Raw genomic sequence first — 10,576 nt, 5'->3', positions numbered from 1 at the left:
AAAAGACATCAAATATTTTTTGAGACAGCACTAGAGAGTATAAATTTTATAATAGCCAAGTGAAGAAGTCAGTTGGACAAAAAAAGTTCTTAAAATCAACGTGAAATGAAAAAAAAAGTAGAAAACCTAAGAGAAAAAGAGTCCTTTTATTAAGAAGAATTTCATATTAATTTTAGTTTCATACGTTTGATATTTGAGTCAAGCTGACAAATTCACCTATCAAGATAAAAACATGAGCGCACATCTTACATGGTCATGGTACAAGATTGCCCTTCAACGTAGGCTGCAACCACGAGCAGTAAGACCAGCTCAACTGATGATAATAACATTTATCTGTCCAGTTCTCCAGTGTGGAAGAAAAAAAGTGGACGACACTCACTGCAATTTGGCTCCTGTCCCAATGGCTCCACTGAAACTACTTTTGCAATTGCTTAAAGCAATACATACTGTTTCATCCCTACCTTAGTTAACCTGGTTTGTTGTTTTTGTTTTAATTTGACTGTACTGATCAACTCATGCTCCTAAATCTCCCTTCTCTCGGCTTCTAAAAATATACCCTGTTGGTTTGATTACTGACTGTTTGAAGATTCCTTCCCTAAAATGTATTCCTAGACCAAATCCTTATATCACCATCGATACATAACTAAAAAGTCCTAATACAAATTAAATGTATATCCCTTCAAAGACAATGTTCTTGGTTGTTATTAAATTTTTCAATTACAAAATTCTAATTAAAACTAAATTCAAAATAAATAAAAATTCCTATAAGCTGATTATACTCCCTGAACTACAAAATTCCAGGGGTCACTAAAACATCCCATGAATTGCTTCTATATTTTGAAGAGTTTTATCTTAAAAGGACACAGAGTCTTTATGCACAAAAAAGAAAAAAAGAATTTCTTCTAACTTGCTTTTTGTTTTATAACATTGAAAATGCCCTCAGGGTTATTAAGAACAGAGACTAAACATAATATAATAAGCTTATGTTCTATTTTCATTGCCAGAATCCCAAAAAATAATCCAGAAAACAATTCACCAGGAGCACAAAATAAAAACTACTCTGTGAGTACAGCATTCTATCCACTAGGAATCCCTGCTGTCTTACAAAGCACTTCTGTACTTAAGGGTAAAGAAGAGTTGTTAATTCTCAAGCAAAGACACCAAGGTCTGCCAGGGTGTTAGAGTGACTTATACCAATAAAGAAAAGCTAGAATATTTTGAATATTACACCCAAGTACTATACATGGTAGTTCTATAAAATCACAGTACTCAGTTAACTAATAAAGATCTTTGGGGGGTGCCATAGCACAGCCAGTTAAGTGTCTGACTCCTGATTCTGGCTCAGGTCATCGTCTCATGGTTTGTGGGTTCCAGCCCAGGACCAGGCTCTGTGCTGACATTACAGAGCCTGCTTGGGATTCTCTCTTTCTCTCATTCTCTCTATGACCCTTCCCCACTCAATCTCAATCTCTCTCTCAAAATAAACATTAAAAAATTTTTGTTCTCAATTATTAAACTGTACAGTATCATAAAAGACAAGAAAGTTCTTCAAGTTGTAAACATGTCAACTTTGGGAAAGATCACTGTAACTTTTACAAATACTTTCATTTTAAGCCTCATCTCAGAATTCAGAAAGCACAGAGAAAGTAGTTCAGCTCAGACAAATGGTACAGTTCTCACTTCCAATATCCCACTTATGAGGATGCAAATCCCCTACTTACAGCAAATCATGTGAAACATATAGACCATGCTCATGTGTTCATGTCAGAAGATGCTATGACAGTTTGACCTTTGGGTCTATAAGAATAAGTTCCTCTAGAGGCAAAACTTAAAATAAATCTGCTTTCATTAACAAGTTAAAATTTTAAATTATTGTGGGGGCACCTGGGTGGCTCAATTGGTTAAGCGTCCAACTTTAGCTCAGGTCATGATCTCATGGTTTGTGAGTTCGAGCCCCAAATCGGGTTCTATGCAGACAGCTCAGAGCCTGGAGCCTGCTTCAGATTCTGTGTCTCCCTCTCTCTCTCTGCCCTTCCCCTTCTCACACTCTGTCTCTCTCTCTCTCTCTCAAAAATGAATAAAACTTAAAAAAAAATTAAGTTACTGTTAATTCACTTCTTTAGAAAAATGAGTAGCCTAAATGTGACATCCTTTATCTCAAAATGTAATAACCTATCCATTGATGACATGAATCTTTGTCCTTCATTTGCTATCCATCTGACTTCACATCATGCACCTCTTAAGGACAAAGACATGAGCTCATTTATGTCTGCACACCCATCACTAGTGTAATGCCTGGCACATGGACACAAAGATTTCATTCATAGAAACTAAGCTTTCAGGGTGCCTGGGTGGCTCAGCCACTTAAGCATCCAAATCTTGATTTTGGCTCAGGTCATGATCTCACAGTTCCTAGGTTCGAGCCGCATATCGGGCTGCCAGCACAGAGTGTGCTTGGGTATCTCTCTCCTTCTGTCTCTCTGCCCCTTCCCCACTCATGTTCTCTCTCTCTCTCTCTCTCTCTCTCTCTCTCTCTCTCTCTCTTTCTCTCTCTCTCTCTCAAAATAGATAAAAACTTTAAAAAATCTAAGCTGGGGCACCTGGTTGGTCAGTTGTTTAAGCGTTCAACTTTAGCTCAGGTCATGATCTCAAAGTATGTGAGTTTAAGCCTTGCATCGGGTTCTGTGCTGACAGCTCAGAACCTGGAGGCTGCTTGGGATTCTGTGTCTCCCTTTCTCTGCCCCTCCCCCACTCACATTCTGCCTCTCTCAAATGAATAAAAGCATTAAAAATAAATAAATAAAAGTTTAAAAAATAAAACTAAGCTCTCATCTAAATATTTGTTTGGTAAATATAATCAAGCTTTTAAAGCTACACTTGTGCCAGGGCACCTGGGTGGCTCCATCAGTTAAGTATCCAACTTCAGCTCAGGTCACCATCTCCTGGTTTGTGACTTTGAGGCCCACATTGGGGCTGTCTGCTCTCAACATGGAGCCTGCTTCAGATCCTCTCTCTCCCTCTCTCTCTCCCCCTCTCAAAAATAAACATATAAAAAATAAAATATTAAATAACTTTTTAAAAAGTACCTTTAAAACCAAAGTTGTGCCACATTTAAGGGTACCTAGACACCTAGACACATTCTTTTCTGATATGAGCCTCTAGGGATAATTAAGTCACAGTGTGATTAGGCTGTGACAGAGGCAAATGGGAATACTTATGGACAATGGAGAAAACAATGTATGACTCTCTCCTCCACAGGTTTTCCTGTTTGCCTCCATTAGAGCCTAACAGAGGCATGGGTTTGAGCCCCATGCCTGTGATAGTGTCTGAAGAAGAACTTGAATAAAAGTGGGTGTTCAAAAACCCAACAAGGAAGGCACAGTCACACTGACAGATGGACAGTAATGGAATAGAGATGAACCAGAGAAGTGGGAGACCCCAGCATGGTCAGGGATGGGCAAACTGTAAGTGGATAGCATCTGGGGAATAGGAATGAGGGGGTGAGCTGTTAACTGATGGGCAACACAAAGGCTGGACTTTTGAGCACCAAGACCAGAGTCAAAGATACCAGCCCAAGATGGTATAATGTCTTTAAAAGCCTACATTGACTGAACTAGAGAGGTCCCAGTGAGAATAATGTTAAACAATGTGCCAAATATTTTCATAGATGACTTTACACTTTAAAAAATTCTTATCAAGTAGATATTTTTAATTGTCTTCGTTTTACAGGTGAAAAATGTTAAGACATTTGCCCAAGTTCCACAACTATACGTAGCAAACGTAGGTCTCAAGGTGAAGTCTGTCTGATACCACATCTTGTGAAATAAACACAGAGGAAAACATCTGTGCGAGGGAAGAAATGCACAGTCTTGCCCACTGTTATTTAATCAATGCCTAGCATTCTGCCTGTCATTTAGGAGATGGTTAATAAGTATTAGCTGGATGGCCAATGAATTAACGTATCACTGAAGTCAACAGAAAGCAGTTATAAGGAGCAGTCAACAGCTATCAAATGTCACAGTGAAGTCAAGTAAAAGAAAGACAGAAAACTGTAAAATGGATTGGTCAGCACTTTGGGGACCTTTGACAGCAATTTTAGTGGAGGAGTGGGGCAGACTACTGGGTGTAAGGGATTAAGGAGTGTGTGACAAGTAAAGAAACAAAAAGTTTTCAGCTGAATTAATATTATTGGAGAGCTAAAATTACTTACTTTATAAAACTGTAACAAATCTGACCACTATACTTGGAAACGGAAATATTACCTGCGTTGAGAACCAAGTAATTAGAGAGAGAGAGCACCAAATACACAGCATTGTACATTTGGGGTCCTGGATGCTCTAGGGGAAGATGTATCAATAAAAGAGTGCAATTAGTGTTTTTTTAGATCCAGAGACCATCCTTATCACCCAGAAAGGGCACTGGTCTCCATTAACACAGGAAAACACCAAAGCAGCAAGTGTAGTCTTATGTGGACCAAATATCAACTGAGGAGGTGAATACCTACCAGCTACTCACTTCTGTCAGCTGTAGATGCCCCATAATTATCTTTTAATTATTTAGGCTCCATCAAATTCACATTTAAGTAATGTAACTCAAGCACAACTATATCTCAAGTCCATATTGTAAAGAGATTCCAATATTTTAAGGAGATAATCATCCTCTTAGAGAAACCATTTTTTCAGCTTTCCTTCCTCCGCTATAAAGGACATATTAATATTGTATACCTTTAAGGTGTACAAAGTATTCTTTTGATACATTTATATATTGCAAAACAATTACTCTCATAGTGTTAGCTAACACTTTCAATATGCCACATAATTTTGTGGCACACTATATATATATATATAGTATATATATATTATATATATAAATATATATATAGTATATATATTATATATATATAAATATATAGTATATATATATATATATAATTTTTTTTTTCTTTTTGGTAGTGAGAACATTTAAAATATACTCTCTGAACAACACCCAAGCATATAATACATCATTGTTAACAATGCTCACAAAGCTGTGCAATAGATCCCAAGAACATATTCATCTTCTAACTGAAAGTTTGTACCCTTTGACTAACATCTCCCCAATCCCCCACCTCCTAGACCCTGGGAATCATTCTGTGAATTTGGCATTTTTTAGATTCCACATAGAAGTGACAGCATATGGTATTTGTCCAGAAACAATACTTTTATCAGGAAGACCCTAAGGTTTTTGTGAGCTAGTTTGAAACCCAGATGACACTTTAATAAAAATATTATTCTAGTGTCTTGCCAATCTATAAAGAAATGACTGAAGTTGGTCTTGGCCTCCCAGGGGAGACTTACCGGTAAATACTATATGCATATGTCTAAATAATAACAAAGGAGAAAGGCTCAAAAGAAATGCCACTGGAAGCGGAAGGTATTATGCTGAGGGAAATAAATCAGTCAGAGAATGACAGATATCATAGGTTTTCACTCATATGTGGATCTTGAGAAATTGAACAGAAGACCATGGGGGAAGGGAAGGGGGAACAATAGATACAAACAGAGAGGGAGGGAGGCAAACCACAAGAGACTATTAAATACAGAGAACAAACTAAGGGTGGATGGGGCGCAGGGGAGAGGGGGAAATGGGTGATGGGCATTGAGGAGGGCACTTGTTGGGAGGAACACTGGTGCTGTATGGAAGCCAAGTTGACAATAAATTATATTCATGAGAAAAAAAAAGAAATGCCATTGCCTGAATTCCAATTTTAAAGAAAACTGTTTCAATCTGATCTATCAATACAGTTTCATTTGAATCTCTGTTGGGGTGATATAAAACCTCTGTAGTTTCAGGATATTCTGAAGTTAAGTAAGTAACAGTATAGGTATACTAGTGAAAAGAAAGATCCTTATCAATCTTGGCCTTAATCTGTGAAGAGTTAAACAATGAGTTTCTACTATTTTAGAAGCAAATCATTTTCATTTTACTGCATCTGTGGCATCTCTGACCCTCTCCAAAAGGAACACAACTATGTCATATATTTACTTTTAAATATAAGTGAACCAAATTAATTGTTTCAAATTTTATGATATAGTTCAAACAGAGTATACATTCAGATTTTTTTTTTAAATAGGGTTTTAACATCTTTGGGCTAACAAAGAATTTGCTAACAGGGAGCTCTCTAATGTATTTAAGATTAATTACTGAATACCCAAAGAAGTAGGTATTATCAAAAGCATATTAAGTGCTTCAGGGACATTTGTGATGGTTAAGTTTAAAGTTTTTAAATTGGAGAATATGCTAAGATATACTTTAAAATATGCATAGGATAGAAATTTTGATAGAAATATAGCATAATGGAGGTGAAACCAGACTCTTTATAATCTGGGCCACATTTACAGTCTGGGATACATTTTTCACCAAGAAACCACATCTAAAAAGCGGAGCATCTTATGGAAATGATGAAATAGAGACTGGGTGTCGAATGTTGTATGATTGGAAATTTTTAATATGTAAATTAAGAGATTAATCTAAGTTTTAAAAAAAGAGCATCATAAAATTACACTCCAATATTATCAGTTGTTTCTCTTTCCTTTCAAACAGCAAAGCCTATCTGTGTGTCTTTCTTATAAAATACCAGATATTCCCTTGTATTATACATATTTGTCTGCATTCCTCTGTTGACTATAAAACAGATTTAGTAGGACAATTAATGAAAAGTACAACCTCTAAAAACAGTGTGATCTAGAATGAGAAGAAAAAAAACAATGGAGGAAGAAATATAAACCAAAAGAACTTCCCCCTAAATTGTAGAAAATCCTGAATCTTCAGATGTAAAGGCACAAGTTCCAGCCAGATTTGATAAGGGCATGCACACACACACTCTAATGTTCCCTCTCTCTCTCTCTCTCTCCTTCCCTCCCTCTCTCTCTCTCTCTGTCACACACACACACACACACACACACACACACACACACGCGCGCGCTAATTACAAAGAGGAGCTGGCCAAGCACCTGCCTCAGCTCTATACCCAAAAACCTGCATTTTTGCATTGCATAAATAGGGCAATGGCTCACATGCTTTGGCATCTTCCCACAGAGAGCTGCTCTCATCATTTCTCATGCCTGTACTTCTCTCAATCTCTCACCTGGTGGCTAAGAAGGATGGAGAGGGAATCACAGTGCAAATATGCATGGACTCTGGCTTCTGTTGATGACGGCTGGCCCTGCTCAAATTGGAGGCCACCGTAGCGATGGCAGGAGAGTTTCATTTCCACAAGGACAGATCCTCAGAGGGCTTACTCGGAGCCATTAATCACTGCTAATGCCTGTTTCATTGCTACGCCTCTGCAATTGTTCAGCCGTGTGATTCACCCTCCTGAACTGTTGCAACCCAGTCTTGGGAGCTACGTGTCTGACCAATTTGTACAGAAACAATTAGGTTTTGGACTGAAAGTTGTGTTACAGTAAAGACATAAAATTGAGGAGAATCTGAAAATTTTTTACCACTTTCCAAATGATATAGGTAAAAGTTAGCCAAAGGCTAAACCTATGAGTTTTCTTAGCCAAAAGTATCAGACTTTAAGTGTGACAGAAATTATCGCATCCTATGTCCATGATGTGGCTATTACAGCAGCATATGGCAGATTTTACAGCATGCATGAAGAAGCAATCCTAGTACTTTTGTACTTCTGGAGGACAATAGCATGGGACTATGTATATGTTTATTTAAAAAATAATTTGTAGCTACACTGTTTCACACAAGATCAGTGACATGAAGTCATCAGATGCCCTGGAACTGCACTAACCCGTGTAACCTCCATCAAAATACAGTAGTCCTCAGGGTGCCTGGGTAGCTCAGTCAGTTGAGCATCCAACTATTGATTTCAGCTCAAGTCATGATCTCATGGTTCATGGGTTTGAGCCCTGCATCAGGCTCTGCGCTGACAGTGTGGAGCCTGCTTGGGATTCTCTCTCTCCCTCTCTCTGTTCCTCCCCAGCTTGTGCTCTGTCTCAAAATAAATAAATATAGTACATACTAAAAAAATATAGTATTCCTCATAAATAGTCATCCTTCGTCTACTTCTACACCACCCATGATGAGGAACTCCTGAAGCATGCTCTCCCGATAATATCTCTAGTGATCACATAGTTCCTTCCTTCTTCCACAGAGAAACAATCTATTCCTATCACTTTGGCTCACTGGTTCTATTATACCCTCTGTTTTCCCCACAAAAATCTGTTAAAGTGCCTGAAAATAGCTCACAGGCTCTCCTTTGTCTTCTCAGCTTGTTTTCAAAGAACTAATTCAAAATCCATTAAAGGCAGCTCAAAAGAATGATCTTAAATGGATGTGAAAGGCAAGAGTACATGAGAAAAAAGATACAGAACAGGTGTGATTTTGAAGGACATTATAAGTTACCAGGAGGAAGGGAACAAGAAAGCAGCAGAGATAAAAGAGGTCTATTTCAGATAAGAGGAGCTGACGTGAGATGCTTTGACTCCAGGTTTCAGCCCTGTGTGTATATGTGCTCTAACGTGGGAAAATAGATGTCTGTATTTATTCATCCTCACTAGAGTATACACTTCAAACTGTTTTTCAGTGTCCTATTTATTTGCCCTGACCCCATCCACGCTTTTCATACTCCGTTCCCTTTAGATCATACATATGGAGGATGCTAGGCCAGGTAGGGAAGCAAGTCAGGACTATGGAAAAACAGTACCAATGGCACACACATGGACTGAATGAATATCCTCTATGTCTTCTCCATCATGGGTAAGGCCACTGTATGAACAGATGAACAGAGACTGCTCATGTGTGTTACCATTTCCACGGGAATCTGACAGGAACTCTGAGCTACATTTGTCACACCACATCTGGACATATTCCACAAACAGAACACAAGGGCAAGCCTCAGACACACAAGAATTAACAAAAATGGCCAGCTTTTTAAATCAGGAGGGGATCCCATCTACATTTGAGCTCCTCTGTTATTGTAAAGGAACCAATAATCTCTTTGGATTCACAGTTTCTTTGGGGAAAGGGTTATGCCCTTATTATTTCTTTTGCTTTTGTGACATAGCTGTGTTCATTTTTTTCTCTGTCTCCTTCCAGTTTTTCTCCATACCCATACACATATTTTACAAAGCTGGATTCACAGTGGACACAAAAACACTTGGTTTTTGCCTATTTTTCTTTTTGGGTAATTGTTTCTCTCTAGCAAGGCGGGGGAATTTGTAGCTGTCGGTGCTCAGCAGAGCCTTGATCTAGAAACTGCCTTGAGCTAAATAAGGCTGCCTGACCCAACGTCCCTTCCCCAGGGCAACCTGAATCCAAAGACATGAGCTGTAACGCAAAGATGAGACTTCCTGGTCTCCATGGAGGGCAACTGTGAAAAGCTGAGCAGAGTCCTTTCCTGTGACAGCACATGAACCCTGGCCCCTCTCCTTTCTTCACATCCTCACAAGGAAGTAGTCTGGTGAGACTACAAAGCTGTAAACACGTGCCACCTAACTTTCAGAAAAAGGGATGATTGGAGGGTGGAGCTGCGAACCACAAAGCGTTATTCTCAGGACTTGATATCTACAGGGGTTTGCCTGGTGTGTCATCGGTCCTAACTAAGGGTTCCTGAGCACAAATCTTCATCTGAGTCTGTTTCCTGGGGAAATCAGGCTATCACAACATCATCAACATTCTCCCACGCCACAGTGTAATCTTGCCACACCGTTCTCATTGCAACAGCTGCTTAATGTCCTCGGAAGCAGATCATATTTTAATTGACCATTTCCTCACAGTAAGACGGTTGGTTGTTGCCAATATTTTGTCATCATAAAGAGCATTCAATAAACGCCATCGAGCCATTATTTAAAGTTTCTTCTTCTTGTTTTGAATTATTTCTTCACAATAATCTAAGGTGTGGGCCATCACCAAGAGGATGGAAAGGTTTCAGATTACTGATACTAAAGCCTTATAAGTTGTAATATTGCACACCTAAGTTTAATAGGAAGATACACTAAGGAATCGGGGCAGATTATGTTCTACATTATAGTGTCTTTGACCCAAGGCTCCGAACAGAATGCTTCAGAAGCCCAAAGAGAAAAAGAGAACAGAATGCTCTATAATGAACTTATATAGCATTCCATTATACTTGGCTGATTAAATCAGAGCCTACACAAGGTACCCAGTGTACAATACATATTTGTTCAGTAGATGTGTGAATGAATAAATGAATATTTAGGTTGCTTTAAATTTTAACTGAAACATGAGGGGGCTCATTAATATAGAAATGTAGATAATGCAGAAAATATGGACTGGATACTAATAAGTCCGTGGCTTTAAGTTCTTAAATTATTCCCATTCCAAAGCAAAAGTGATGGTGGTGGTAACAGGGAGAGCCCACATGGGTACGTGTTAGATCCTCTTTTATGCACAACTTAGCAGAGGGACCAACGAGGATAATTTAAGGAGGAATTAAATAATTGCTAATAAAAGCACTTTGTCAACCAAAAACCAGTAAGCCAAGTTTGTCATTATCACAATAGGACACATACAACAAATTCATGCAAAAGAATGCCAAAGACTGGAGTTTAGTGAAAAC

At 38.5% G+C, this 10,576-nt stretch overlaps 1 long non-coding RNA gene and 1 other non-coding gene across 2 annotated transcripts in view; one reads left to right on the top strand and one right to left on the bottom strand.

The window, feature by feature from the left end:
- The window catches only part of LOC128311963 (uncharacterized), a 75,482-nt gene extending 68,052 nt beyond the window's left edge, over window positions 1-7,430 (bottom strand). Inside the window, exon 1 of the long non-coding RNA XR_008290720.1 lies at window positions 7,056-7,430. This is a non-coding gene — a long non-coding RNA (uncharacterized LOC128311963). The remainder of the gene's footprint in view (window positions 1-7,055) is intronic.
- Window positions 6,433-6,549, top strand: LOC128311983 (small Cajal body-specific RNA 7). The gene has a single exon (XR_008290763.1). It is a non-coding gene; the product is annotated as a small Cajal body-specific RNA 7 (non-coding RNA).
- Window positions 7,431-10,576: the final 3,146 nt, after the last annotated feature.

This window comes from Acinonyx jubatus, chromosome D1, assembly GCF_027475565.1.
Source record: "Acinonyx jubatus isolate Ajub_Pintada_27869175 chromosome D1, VMU_Ajub_asm_v1.0, whole genome shotgun sequence".
In the NCBI taxonomy this organism is placed as follows: Eukaryota; Metazoa; Chordata; class Mammalia; order Carnivora; family Felidae; genus Acinonyx; species Acinonyx jubatus.
The sequence above is the reverse complement of the archived record's forward strand: the minus strand, read 5'-3'. Positions and strand labels throughout refer to the sequence as shown.